This window comes from Lepidochelys olivacea (genome assembly GCF_965140295.1).
Source record: "Lepidochelys olivacea isolate rLepOli2 genome assembly, chromosome: 5".
NCBI classification, from domain to species: domain Eukaryota; kingdom Metazoa; phylum Chordata; order Testudines; family Cheloniidae; genus Lepidochelys; species Lepidochelys olivacea.
Window position 1 is genome coordinate 67,200,911 of NC_140415.1, and position 13,070 is coordinate 67,213,980.

The window sequence follows — 13,070 nt, forward strand, 5'->3', positions numbered from 1 at the left end:
ATTCAGACATATCAAGTTAGTTCTTACATTATCTAAAGTAACTTATTTTCCTAGCTTAAAGACAACAAATTGACAAACTACTATGGGTTGTTGCAGCAGTCAGTGACAACACTCATTATCACTGGTTTAGATTCTATTATGTATTTACAAAAAGAAAAGGAATACTTGTGGCACCTTAGAGACTAACCAATTTATTTGAGCTTAAGCTTTCGTGAGCTACAGCACACTTCATCGGATGCATAAAAGTGGAAAATGCAGTGAGGATATTTTTATATGCACAGACCATAAAAAAATGGGTGTTTTTCTCTCCCCCCACCCCACTCTCCTGCTGGTAATAGCTTATCTAAAGTGATCACTCTCCTTACAATGTATATGATAATCAAGGTGGGCCATTTCCAGCACAAATCCAGGTTTTCTCTGCCCCCACCCCACTATCCTGCTGGTAATAGCTTATCTGAAGTGATCACTCTCCTTACAATGTGTATGATAATCAAGGTGGGCTATTTCCAACATAAATCCAGGGTTTAACAAGAACGTCTGAGGAATGGGGAGATCTTGTAGGTGTTTGTCTCTGTCTGAGGGGTTGGAGCAAATGCAGTTGTATCGTAGAGCTTGGCTGTAAACAATGGACCGTGTGGTGTGGTCTGGGTGAAAGCTGGAGGCATGTAGGTAGGAATAGCGATCAGTAGGTTTCCGGTACAGGGTGGTGTTTATGTGACCATCGCTTATTAGCACCGTAGTGTCCAGGAAGTGGATCTCTTGTGTGGACTGGTCCAGGCTGAGGTTGATGGTGGGATGGAAATTGTTGAAATCATGGTGGAATTCCTCAAGGGCTTCTTTTCCATGGGTCCAGATGATGAAGATGTCATCAATATAGCGCAAGTAGAGTAGGGGTATTAGGGGACAAGAGCTGAGGAAGCGTTGTTCTAAGTAAGCCATAAAAATGTTGGCATACTGTGGGGCCATGCGGGTACCCATAGCAGTGCCGCTGATTTGAAGGTATACATTGTCTCCAAATGTGAAATAGTTATGGGTGAGGACAAAGTCACAAAGTTTAGCCACCGGGTTTGCCGTGACATTATCGGGGATAGTGTTCCTGATGGCTTGTAGTCCATCTTTGTATGGAATGTTGGTGAAGAGGGCTTCTACATCCATTGTCTACAGCCAAGCGCTACGATACAACCGCATTTGCTCCAACCCTGCAGACAGAGACAAACACCTACAAGATCTCTATCAAGCATTCTTACAACTACAATACCCACCTGTGGAAGTGAAGAAACAGATTGACAAAGCCAGAAGAGTACCCAGAAGTCACCTACTACAGGACAGGCCTAACAAAGAAAATAACAGAACGCCACTAGCCATCACCTTCAGCCCCCAACTAAAACCTCTCCAACGCATTATCCAAGGATATACAACCTATCCTGAAGGACGACCCATCACTCTCACAAATCTTGGGAGACAGGCCAGTCCTTGCCTACAGACAGCCCCCCAACCTGAAGCAAATACTCACCAACAACTACATACCACACAACAGAACCACTAACCCAGGAACCTATCCTTGCAACAAAGCCTGTTGCCAGCTGTGCCCACATATCTATTCAGGGGACACCATCACAGGGCCTAATAACATCAGCCGCACTATCAGAGGCTTATTCACCTGCACATCTACCAATGTTATATATGCCATCATGTGCCAGCAATGCCCCTCTGCCATGTACATTGGTCAAACTGGACAGTCTCTACGTAAAAGAATAAATGGACACAAATCAGATGTCAAGAATTATAACATTCATAAACCAGTCGGAGAACACTTCAATCTCTCTGGTCACGCAATTACAGACATGAAAGTTACGATATTACAACAGAAAAATTTCAAAACCAGACTCCAGCAAGAAACTGCTGAATTGGAATTCATTTGCAAATTGGATACAATTAACTTAGGCTTGAATAGAGACTGGGAGTGGCTAAGTCATTATGCAAGGTAACCTATTTCCCCTTGTTTTTTCCTTACCCCCCCCCCCGCCCCCCGTTCCTCAGACGTTCTTGTTAAACCCTGGATTTATGCTGGAAATGGCTCACCTTGATTATCATACACATTGTTAGGAGAGTGATCACTTTAGATAAGCTATTACCAGCAGGAGAGTGGGGTGGGGGGAGAGAAAATCTTTTGAAGTGATAAACACCCATTTTTTCATGGTCTCTGTGTATAAAAATATCCTCACTGCATTTTCCACTTTTATGCATCCGATGAAGTGAGCTGTAGCTCATGAAAGCTTATGCTCAAATAAATTGGTTAGTCTCTAAGGTGCCACAAGTACTCCTTTTTTTTTTGCGAATACAGACTAACAGGGCTGCTACTCTGAAACCTGTTACTATGTATTTAGCTTAACAGCCCTGGTTGTGGCATAGCAAGCGAGATAAAAAAGGACATACAGAGTGCCTTGCATTTTTGAAAGAAGAATTGTTAGGTGTAAAATCAAAAGGATTCACAGAACAATAACCAATTTGTTTTAAAAAAAAGAGTAGAAAAGTGGTGCAAATAATCCTCCTATGTTCAACAAGTTTTCAAGGACAGCATTCTTTTTTTTTTTTTAGTACAACAGAAAACAGAACATAAACCAGAAAAGTTAAAGGTGCACAGTGTTTGGATACAAATTTTTAAAAATGCCACAGAAGTTCTTGTAAGACTATGAAATATATCCATCTATTTGCCATTTTGGCTTGTCATGTAGTATGGCAATAGGCAAGTCCTCACTGTGGGTATGTCATCATTTGTATGACCAAATTCCAGAAGGAAAGGCCATGATAAGAGAAATAATATCAACAATAACTGAGTTTGTTTCTCGGTTTGTGTTATGATGAAAGTTCAGCCAGATTTGGTCTATGTAATTTAGGCAAAGTTCAGCTGTGAGTGAGGCATATAAGATCTGGATAGGGAAGAAATGGATTGATGACAAGAAGCTGGTTGATATAGTAACCAAGGGGAACCAAGCAGACTTGAATTGAAACTAAGGGGGAAAAAAAGCATAGAATCAGTTATAAGTGATTCAGACAGATTTTCATTACGCAGAGACTGATTGAAATAAGAAACACATTGCCAATTGGGTGGCATTAGAAGCAAGTAGTGTAAATCAGTTTCAGATGGAACTTGACAAGTTTTTGAACAAGGAGGCTGTACAGGCACTAACTTAATAGGTGTTCATATTGATACATCTTTGAGTGTCTTCAGTTAAATATGCCCCCCACCCTCTTCCTTTATTCATAAGTTTCAGCAGGATTATAGAAACAGACATTGGCACATATAATGGCCTTTTTCTGTGCTGCTAATACTCCTTCCTACATCTTGTTCTACCAGAATTTATACCTATTTTAATATTACCCCAATACTTTAGAAGCTACTATAAGAGTATTACTAACAGAAATATGCACTGTAGGGCATGCACAGACTTGATGAATTTTTGTGCTCATGAAAGTGAAAGATTGAAAGCACTAGCTAAACAGAATTAGAGTAAGGCTAGATTGTATGTATATTTCTTTATCAAAGTATCAGTGGACCTCAATCCTTATCTAAAACAACTCTGACATTTTCCAGAGTTATCTCTTCATCAGAAACATTAAACTTTGTGTTTTAATTTATGTCAACAACATGATCCACTAGGGTCTAGCTTTCAACCAAAAACATCTGTAACTTCTATCTTATTCAAATTTGGACATACACTTTAGTAAGTGCACTACCCTGCTTATAGGGTTGCTATAGTGGCAGCATATCAAAGGAATCAGCATGACTGGAGTGAATTTCAAGCATCTGATCATGTGGTTTGTTCAGGGAAAACAAAAAAAAAAGGTCAAGGTCAAGCCAGATTGAACAAAAAAGCCTTCCTCAAGACATTTCAATTTAAAATAAAACTTAAGAGACTTCCTTCATCCATAATACCTATAGAACAAGAGAAACATCCAGTCACTCTCAACCAAACTATCTGACTTTCCTGCCCCCTCCCCTATGGTTTATATAACTTTTTTGAGAAGGCATGTCTTAACTGGATTTCTCCATAGAGATCCTGATGAGCCATTAACCTTCATTAGTAAATTGATTTCAGTCAAGTGGACAGATGTCACCACTCCACTGAAAACCTGGCAAGCTCTTCCAGTAGCATCAGGCTGTTTGGGCAAGGTTTTAATCCTATTATCACCAAATCTTCTATGAGGGTCATTCAGCTTATCACAAACCCTTCTTCTCTCAGAGTGGCCTGGTAGTTCCACAGAGCGGAGCCCACCTTTCCAGAAGTTTGATCAGCATTTCCTTGTAGCTTCTTGGCTTAATGTAGAAACAAAGCAGAAAAGGATTGTATCATATTGCAGGCATGCTTGCCTGTTTATGGCATGATTAGTACTGACCATTGCTGATAGATCCACTCTGGGATCCATTTAATGGATCATACCTCTAAATCACCTAAATAGCATACTTTATGCAATGTTGTGCTGCCAATGTAGCAGACAGGGGGTCCCAAAAATGTTTTCTAGGTTTCCTCATGAAACCAATATACCAAAAGATTAAACAAAGACAAACAAAAACAAAACAAAAAAAACCCTCTCTTCAGAAGTATGCGATGAGTCCCAGGGGAAAGTCATCCTTGATAGCAGAGCATAACTCTCCAAAGAACTGGTGAACTGCAGCTGGTGAACAGAGGCTGGGAAATAATTTAAACCTTTAGCTTTGACTTCGTGGCAGAATTTTACAAAATATTTTTTCCTGATCCTCTTTAATACATCAATGAATTTGGAGCCGAGAACTTTTCAAATTTTAATTTTCTTTTGGAGACATTGTAATCTCCAAAATACAGAAAAAGATCAAGGGATAAATGAGGACTTTCCTCTTTAGAAAACTATAGAAGAGAAAGAGGTAAATCAGACTTGGCCCTTAAAAGTCAATGTCATATACAACTTACCCATCCACATATCTATATTGATACCCTGATTCTGTAACCCTTCTCATGCTGAATAGCATGCACTCATGTCGGTTCTCCCATATGGGGCTTGTACTGGAGAACAATGGTAGCCAAACTTAGTCCAAAAACAGATATAATTATGGGTCCATGTTCAGACCCATGTTTATATTGGAGTCTGTGACTTGTTGCTCCTGGAGGAGTGGAGTAGAGCTTAGGCACCCTTCCTAGATTTAGCAAAGAAGGACGCTACTGCTTCCACTCACCTGCAAGGCCCAAGTTTAATTCTCCTCTCTGCCTGATATAGAGCAGAGATTTGAACCTCTATCTCCTGAAAGAGCATGCTGTACAGAGCTCTAGGGTAGGCTGATTTAAGAGGCTTTTCTGTTGAAGCTATTCTACTTTGCATAAAATACTTGACTAGTCATTGGGGAGGCAAGCAAATAGGTGTGGATGCTGCAGATTGATGGTTAGGGCACTTTGCTATGAAGTAGGAGATGTATGTTCAAACCCCTCTTTTTCTGGATACTTAGTTATTTATGCATTTAACTGCATTGCTTCACACTTGAAAGGTGTTCAGGAAGCCAGGCTTGGTGGACAAAAAGGGGACCAAAATGCTGCTCGCCCTACAATTGTGATAGATGGGAATTAGGTACCTGCCCTGCCTAAGAGATTTTGAAAATTCTACTAGGCTCCTCTCTACATCTTTAGGTACCTAAATATTTTGAAAATGTGTCCCCACTGCCTCCTGTAAGCAGTTTATAAAATCTGACCCTTAAGGACGAAAGGTCAGTTGTTTCACCTAGGCTTTGCTTACAGGAAAGAATCATCTACTGGGATACAGGCAAGGAGGCTCTTGAAGAAACCACATGCTGCTAAGTACTGAAGATTTGTGTCTGTAGTGTTTGGAGTCAAGCTCCAGTTCTCAATAGCTACTAGCGGGTCTAGTAGTGTTAATTGTGTATGACTCACTACAGTATGTGTAGATCACAGATTATTTCCAAGCACCGATTCTTGAAAATGTCAGGAGCGTGGCATATGTAGTGAATGACAATAACATTAATTGATTGTTTTCAGTCATATATCTAGTATTCACTTCAACTTGGCCTACAACAGAGATCCTGAAGGAGGCTGCCTATTTGTCCTTCTACCATGATGAATAACTCTTCCCTATGAGTCTTTTTATTTGTAGGAGATTTCTTTGTTTCTCTTAAATTTGTAGATATAATGAAGCAAAACAAGACAAAAAACAACAATACCCACAAAGGCTGCAGTTACTTTGATTTCCTACAGCTAAGGCTGGCTGAAAAATAGGAGTTTTTTTCCATGAAAATATGTAAACAATATTAAAAATCTTCCTTTTGTACAAAATCCCCCCTCCCCCAAATTTACATATAAATTGAAAAAAAAAATTTGTTGAAAAAATACTGAAGATTTTTTTTGGATCACCTCTAATAATAACTACTATTTAAATGACACTGAACAATTGGGCAAAGCTTCATAGCTGTCACCTGAACAGCATTTACAGTACTAACAAATTGTTAAGTTTATTTAGTTAGCAGTCGGTGGCAGGAAAGGTCCAAAGGCGATGAGCCCAAATCGGACAACAGGATCTGAATTCTTTTTAATAAAGATTGAATTTTAACCTGTATCCAAACCTTGCATTATGCAACCATCCCTCCAAGAAGAATCCAATCTTGAATACCAGCTCCTAGCCCCTTTCAGATGTTTAAATTCAGAACCAGATCTGAACACTGAGCCTATTTTCACACAACTCAAATCCAGAACCAGATCTGAACACTGAGCCTTATTTTCACACAACTCAAATCCCCTGGCCACATTTCAACTCACAAGTAACCCTTTGTTTAAATAAATAAATAAATAAATAACATACAATAAATACATCTGTTGCTTGAAATCACACTGGCTGATCTTTTCTTCAAGGCCACAACTTCTTGTTTTTGAAATAGTTACTGCCTCAGATAGTTTCTATTTGCATTTCTTCCTGTTCCTAAACAAGCCTGAACTTATATATTTGTATGAAAACTGTCTCTTTTTGTCTTAAGATATGCATTGTGTGCCAAATTTGGTTAATCTTATATCTTATTTTGGAAGTGGTCAATGGTACATTTTCATTCCCTCATAATAATATGGGTAGAGTAGTGTACAGTATTTCAAATGTGATTTCACTAATGCTTAAAATTAACTTCTGTTGATTTAATTCCATTCCCACGCCTCAAGATATTATTTCCCTTTTTTTCCTGCCTACTAACATAAATACAAGCCTTTTTTTCCCCTGGCCTGTGTTCGTCTTTCATCTTCTTACATTATGCTTTATTTGTGGTCTAATTTCCAATATCATTTTTGGGGCTCCAATCTCATTACCTTCTTGCATTTCTCTTGTTTAACTGCATTATGTTCACCCTGCATGAACCCATAAACATATCCCAAGATCAATTGTTTATGGGTTCATGCAGGGTGAACATAATGCAGTTAATGCAGTAGCAATCAATTCATTGTTGCAATTGTTTTTAATTCACTTATGAGCCATCAGAAAAAAATCAGTCATCTTTGAAAATACAGTGACAGGAATGAGCATTGCCTGTACCTTATTCCACACTCGTCTTCTACCCTGATCTGTTAGCAACTTAGATTTTTATCTCTGAATTTAAATTAATCAAAGCCAATACTTTTTTTATGCTAGACTTTATCATTGCTAGATCATTGTGTCATATACTACATACAGTATAAACTGCTTTCCTGAAATTAGAGAATAATGCTTTTTATCTGCTTCTCATCCCATTGCTACTAAATCATATATTACAAAATGTTAATTCCCTTTTATTAATATGCTTATTATCATCCACACAAGTGAAATGTGGCTTACATATATCTAGTAAACTTTCCCTTGATTCTTTCCTTGAATGTAGGAGCTAATGTAGCCTCTGTCACACCACTCATATCCTACAGACACATTTGCTCATCCTCTGTAAGATACTGAAATTCTTTACCAGATGCTGCTTTATTTCTCCTTGCTAGTTCCTTTAGGATCTGGGAATGTAATTTATCTGGGCTTGGTACTTTGTCAACTTTTCATAATTCTAATTGCCTGATTATTTACTCTGGTCAGGGACAGGAACCACCATGCTGGAGGGAGAGGAGAGATAGTGCTGTATGGCTGTGGCGGGGAGAGGGAAGATGAAAACTGCTGCAAAAAGGGTCACCGTGGTTGCTGACTCATCCCCTGGGAATGCAGAGTTTCAAAGGGGCAGCTCAGTACCTGAAGTCTCCCCTTTTATGTGGGCCAAGGCTGAAGCCAGACCCACCATTTTAGGTGGTAAAATACCAGGTTTGGTCAACACCTGCTGTGGACATTACGCTAGCCACCCCTTTTTTAGGGGGGCTGGGAAGGAATTTTTCCTTTACCACCATGGGTGAAGTTAGGAGTTTTTTTGCCTTCCCCACAGCGGGTTTCAGAAAGGGCTCTGTTCACGCATGGAATGATGGGCGATAGGCCATATATCACAACTCTTATTTAAGTGTAGGGCGGATGTCCAGTGTAGGTACTCCATAGGAAAGGTATACAGTGACTGGATAAATGGCTTGGAAAGGACTTAAAAATAAGTGTTCATTAAAGGAATGAATGGGGGGCGGTTGGGGACTCCTATGATGGTACGGCAGGGAGCCAACCCCCATTCTTATAGACCACCTTAACCCTCCTACGAGCGGGGTGGATGGTAAGATCCTGGCAATGGATTTGCTGGAGGGACCTGTGTGTGTGTTTGCCTTATCCATAATGACCAATTGAAAATACAGCCAAAATACGTGCTTGAAATCCATTGGCTAACAAATTCATTGGCTACATTAGCAGCAGGCATTTCTATGTGTTGAAAAGGGACTGACTGTAACCTCTCTCTTTGTCTCTAACTTTCATATCGAGATTTATTTTCTCAAATGTTGCACAGAATATTGCTACATAGGTTCTGATTTATCAGTATCGCTGCGGATAACATATACCAGAAGGTGACACTGTCACAGTCCAGGTAAGGAAGAGTCTGATAAGCCAGATCTAGTTCTCCTAGTAAATTCAGCTCCCATCTGACTTGTATATTTTACAATACATAAAACAGGAAAATAAGGCTACACCATATAGCTTTTCACTGTATTATTTGATTTCTCCATTAAAATTAAATTTAACTTATATGGAAAAAAGAAGCATGAGCACTGCCTATGGTGCTGAAACACTAATTTTCATTTCCCACATGTATTGATCAACACATACTGCTACTGTTTTATAAACAACAGGAACACATTTTTTTTTAAACTTTTATAAAAGATAAGAAAAATTGATAGCTTTCGGACAAAAAATATCATATATGGGAAAAATTATGTAATTTTCAGAACACCACCAAGTGTTCAAAATATATATAATAAAGTGATCAAAATCATGAATTGAGAAAATAAAGCCTCTTCTCTTCCATACTTGCAACCTCATTACAAACAGGAGGGCCACTGAAAGCAGAATTTGAGTCTTTATGTCCCAAATTTGTAAAATATAAATTGGATCCTTCAGTCTGACCATTTCTGTGACTCACCTGATTGTTACTGCTTTTTCTCTTAATTGTACCCTAAACATAAATGTCCAAGACAATTCTCTTTCTTCAGGTCAAGATTTAACTAGGTGTATAGAATACAGTAAATCTTTGGGACGCTACAGGTACTCCTCAAGCATTTAAGAGTTAAACTTTTACTAAATGTGGAACAGAACTGTTAGCACTCCTTGCTTTAATTTATTTTTTCAATGTCATGCTGCTTGTAATTTTGAATAACTGCTTTTATCTGCTGTGAAGAACAGTAACCACTGAGCACTGTGTTTTTGCTCAAATTCTATTTGTTGTTATGGAAACAGCATCCCTATTAAGCTTCCTGCTGTAGAACTGCTGTATAAGACATTACTTAAAATGTTCAGCAGCAAAGGCAGAAGGATAAATGAATTCAAACAATTCTGGGCCTGACTATTACTGGGATGTTTTAAGATGAAAAATGTACATGATGATTACTGGACACCACTTCAACTTTCTAAACTGATATATTTTGTCAAATTATTCCATTACTGTGTTTTTTTTATTGGAGTGAAGCTAAAATAAATTGCCTCTCCAATTTTATGGGGTTCAAATTGATTCAGATTATAGAAGAGCACAATTTGGGCAGAGTGTATGACTGTATGCAAGTAAGCAAAGCATGGAACTGATGTGCTGAGGAGAACATGTTGTGAGGTGTTAAGAGTGCTAAAATCTCTTTGACTTTGGTGGGAGTTGAGAGCACTCAGAACTTTGTAGGAGGTGCTTAGTGTCTTCCAGGACCAGGGCATAAGAGTTTATCTAAAAAGCAGTGTATAATTTCCCATTGCATTGAATATAATTTAATGGCTTTGTTGTGGGAAAATAACTTTGTATTAATACATGGCCAAATCCTCAAGTTCCTACCCAATTTTCTACTCAGTGCTTTGCCAGTGGTATTCTCATTTATTATGGCCCCAATTCAGTGAAATACGTAAGCACTTGCTTATAAGATCATGCTTAAGCCTCATTGAAGACATACCCATGCTTATTTTCCATTTAAGTTATGCACAATGATTATGTGCACCATTGAATTGGGACTTATAATGGGAGTTATGTCTGAGCAAGAAATGAGAGATTAAAGAATTCAAGATTTGACCTGAGGTTAATTTAGCAATACCTTTTTGGATCGGCTGATCAAATCTTCCTGGCTTTACTTGGTCTGTATTCAGGTAAAAGTCACACTGATGTGTATTGCAAAGGTTATTTCTTTTCAGAGAAGAGAAATTGAACTTGGTTAATGTCATTCTTCATTATTTACACAGATGGTTTTGAATCAGAACATTGGACCTGGATGCCAGCAAACACTGGGGAAGTTTGGATGAAGATCCAGATCCTGAAACAACTTTCCGATACAGATCAATCTCTATAGTGGACCAAACGGAAACACTCAGAAAAATATACTGGGCCAGATGTTTTTCCATTTACACTGATATACATCATGGGTAACTGCACTGAATTCAGTGAATAACAATGTCATAAATATAAAGGGAAGGGTAAACCCCTTTGAAATCCCTCCTGGCCAGGGGAAAACTCCTCTCACCTGTAAAGGGTTAAGAAGCTAAAGGTAACCTCGCTGGCACCTGACCAAAATGACCAATGAGGAGACAAGATACTTTCAAAAGCTGGGAGGAGGGAGAGAAACAAAGGGTCTGTGTCTGTCTGTAGTCGTCTTGGCCAGGGACAGAACAGGAATGGAGTCTTAGAACTTTTAGTAAGTAATCTAGCTAGGTATGTGTTAGATTATGATTTCTTTAAATGGCTGAGAAAAGAATTGTGCTGAATAGAATAACTATTTCTGTCTGTGTATCTTTTTTGTAACTTAAGGTTTTGCCTAGAGGGGTTCTCTATGTTTTTGAATCTAATTACCCTGTAAGATATCTACCATCCTGATTTTACAGGGGGGATTTCTTTATTTCTATTTACTTCTATTTTTTATTAAAAGTCTTCTTGTAAAACACTGAATGCTTTTTCATTGTTCTCAGATCCAAGGGTTTGGGTCTGTGGTCACCTATGCAAATTGGTGAGGCTTTTTATCCAACATTTCCCAGGAAAGGGGGGGTGCAAGTGTTGGGAGGATTGTTCATTGTTCTTAAGATCCAAGGGTCTGGGTCTGTAGTCACCTAGGCAAATTGGTGAGGCTTTTTACCAAACCTTGTCCAGGAAGTGGGGTGCAAGGTTTTGGGAAGTATTTTGGGGGGAAGGACGCGTCCAAACAGCTCTTCCCCAGTAACCAGTATTAGTTTGGTGGTGGTAGCGGCCAGTCCAAGGATAACGGGTGTAGTATTTTGTACCTTGGGGAAGTTTTGACCTAAGCTGGTAAAGATAAGCTTAGGAGGTTTTTCATGCAGGTCCCCACATCTGTACCCTAGAGTTCAGAGTGGGGGAGGAACCGTGACATGGTGGCACAGTGGTGGGATTAACCTGAAATCATTTTGAGATCCAGTTGAGATTTTTTGAACTAGAAATACAGATTTTAAAAAGGAATTTTTAGGAAGTCCAGAAAGCAGCTTTGAAACTGAAAGCAGCTTGGTTTCTCTCTGCTTTGTGGCCAAGCAGAGACAAAAGGGGATTATCTTGTGAATTGCAGGTTTTCTTTGCCTGGAGGCAGGGTACTTAACTCCTGCAGGGAAATTCACAGTCTTCCAACCCAGAGGTTTTTTTTTTTCTTTTCTTCCTAAAAGTAAATAGGGGGTGTGTGCTCTACCCATTTGCCTGGAGACAAAAGTGGCAGGGTTTTTTTTAGGATTTTGATTTTTTTGTTTTGTTTTACAAGGAGCACAGGTTTGAAAAGAAATTTTTTTTTTCTTTGGGCTGGGTAAGCAGGTTTCCAAGTAGTTGGAGGTTTTTTGCTTTAATTTGGGCCCAGAGCAGAGACAAGGGAATTGTCTTTTTCTGTAGGCTGACAATCACTATCAGAGAATAGGTATTCTATTCCAGCACAGCAAAATTTTACAGCCAAGTTTTGTTTGTTTATTTCTAAACCTCGGGTGTAAAGTTAGTTAAAAACAGAGAGGTTAGAATGGCCAAATCCTCGGCTCGACTACAGCTGGAATTAGCCAAATTTCAGGCTGAGGAAAAACAAAGGGAACATGAAAGACAGATAGAACTCATGCGGCTGGAGAAGGAGGTACAGGAGGCTGCCCACAAGAGGGAAATGGAGGCAAGGAAGCATGTGGAGGAGATGGAGAGGATAAAGGCCCAGCAGAATATACCAACAAACCCTAGCAATCCTTCTCCAGGTACCACTTCCCATCCCAGAAAGTTCCCCACCTACAAGGCAGGTGATGATGCTGAGGCCTTCTTAGAAAACTTCGAAAGGACCTGCCTTGGGTACAACATCTCTACTGACCAATACATGGTAGAGCTGAGGCCGCAGCTCAGTGGACCCTTAGCTGAGGTGGCAGCTGAAATGCCTAAAGAACACATGAACAAGTATGAACTGTTTAAATCCAAGGCGAGAGTCAGAATGGGGATAACACCCGAGCAGTCTCGTCGGAGGTTC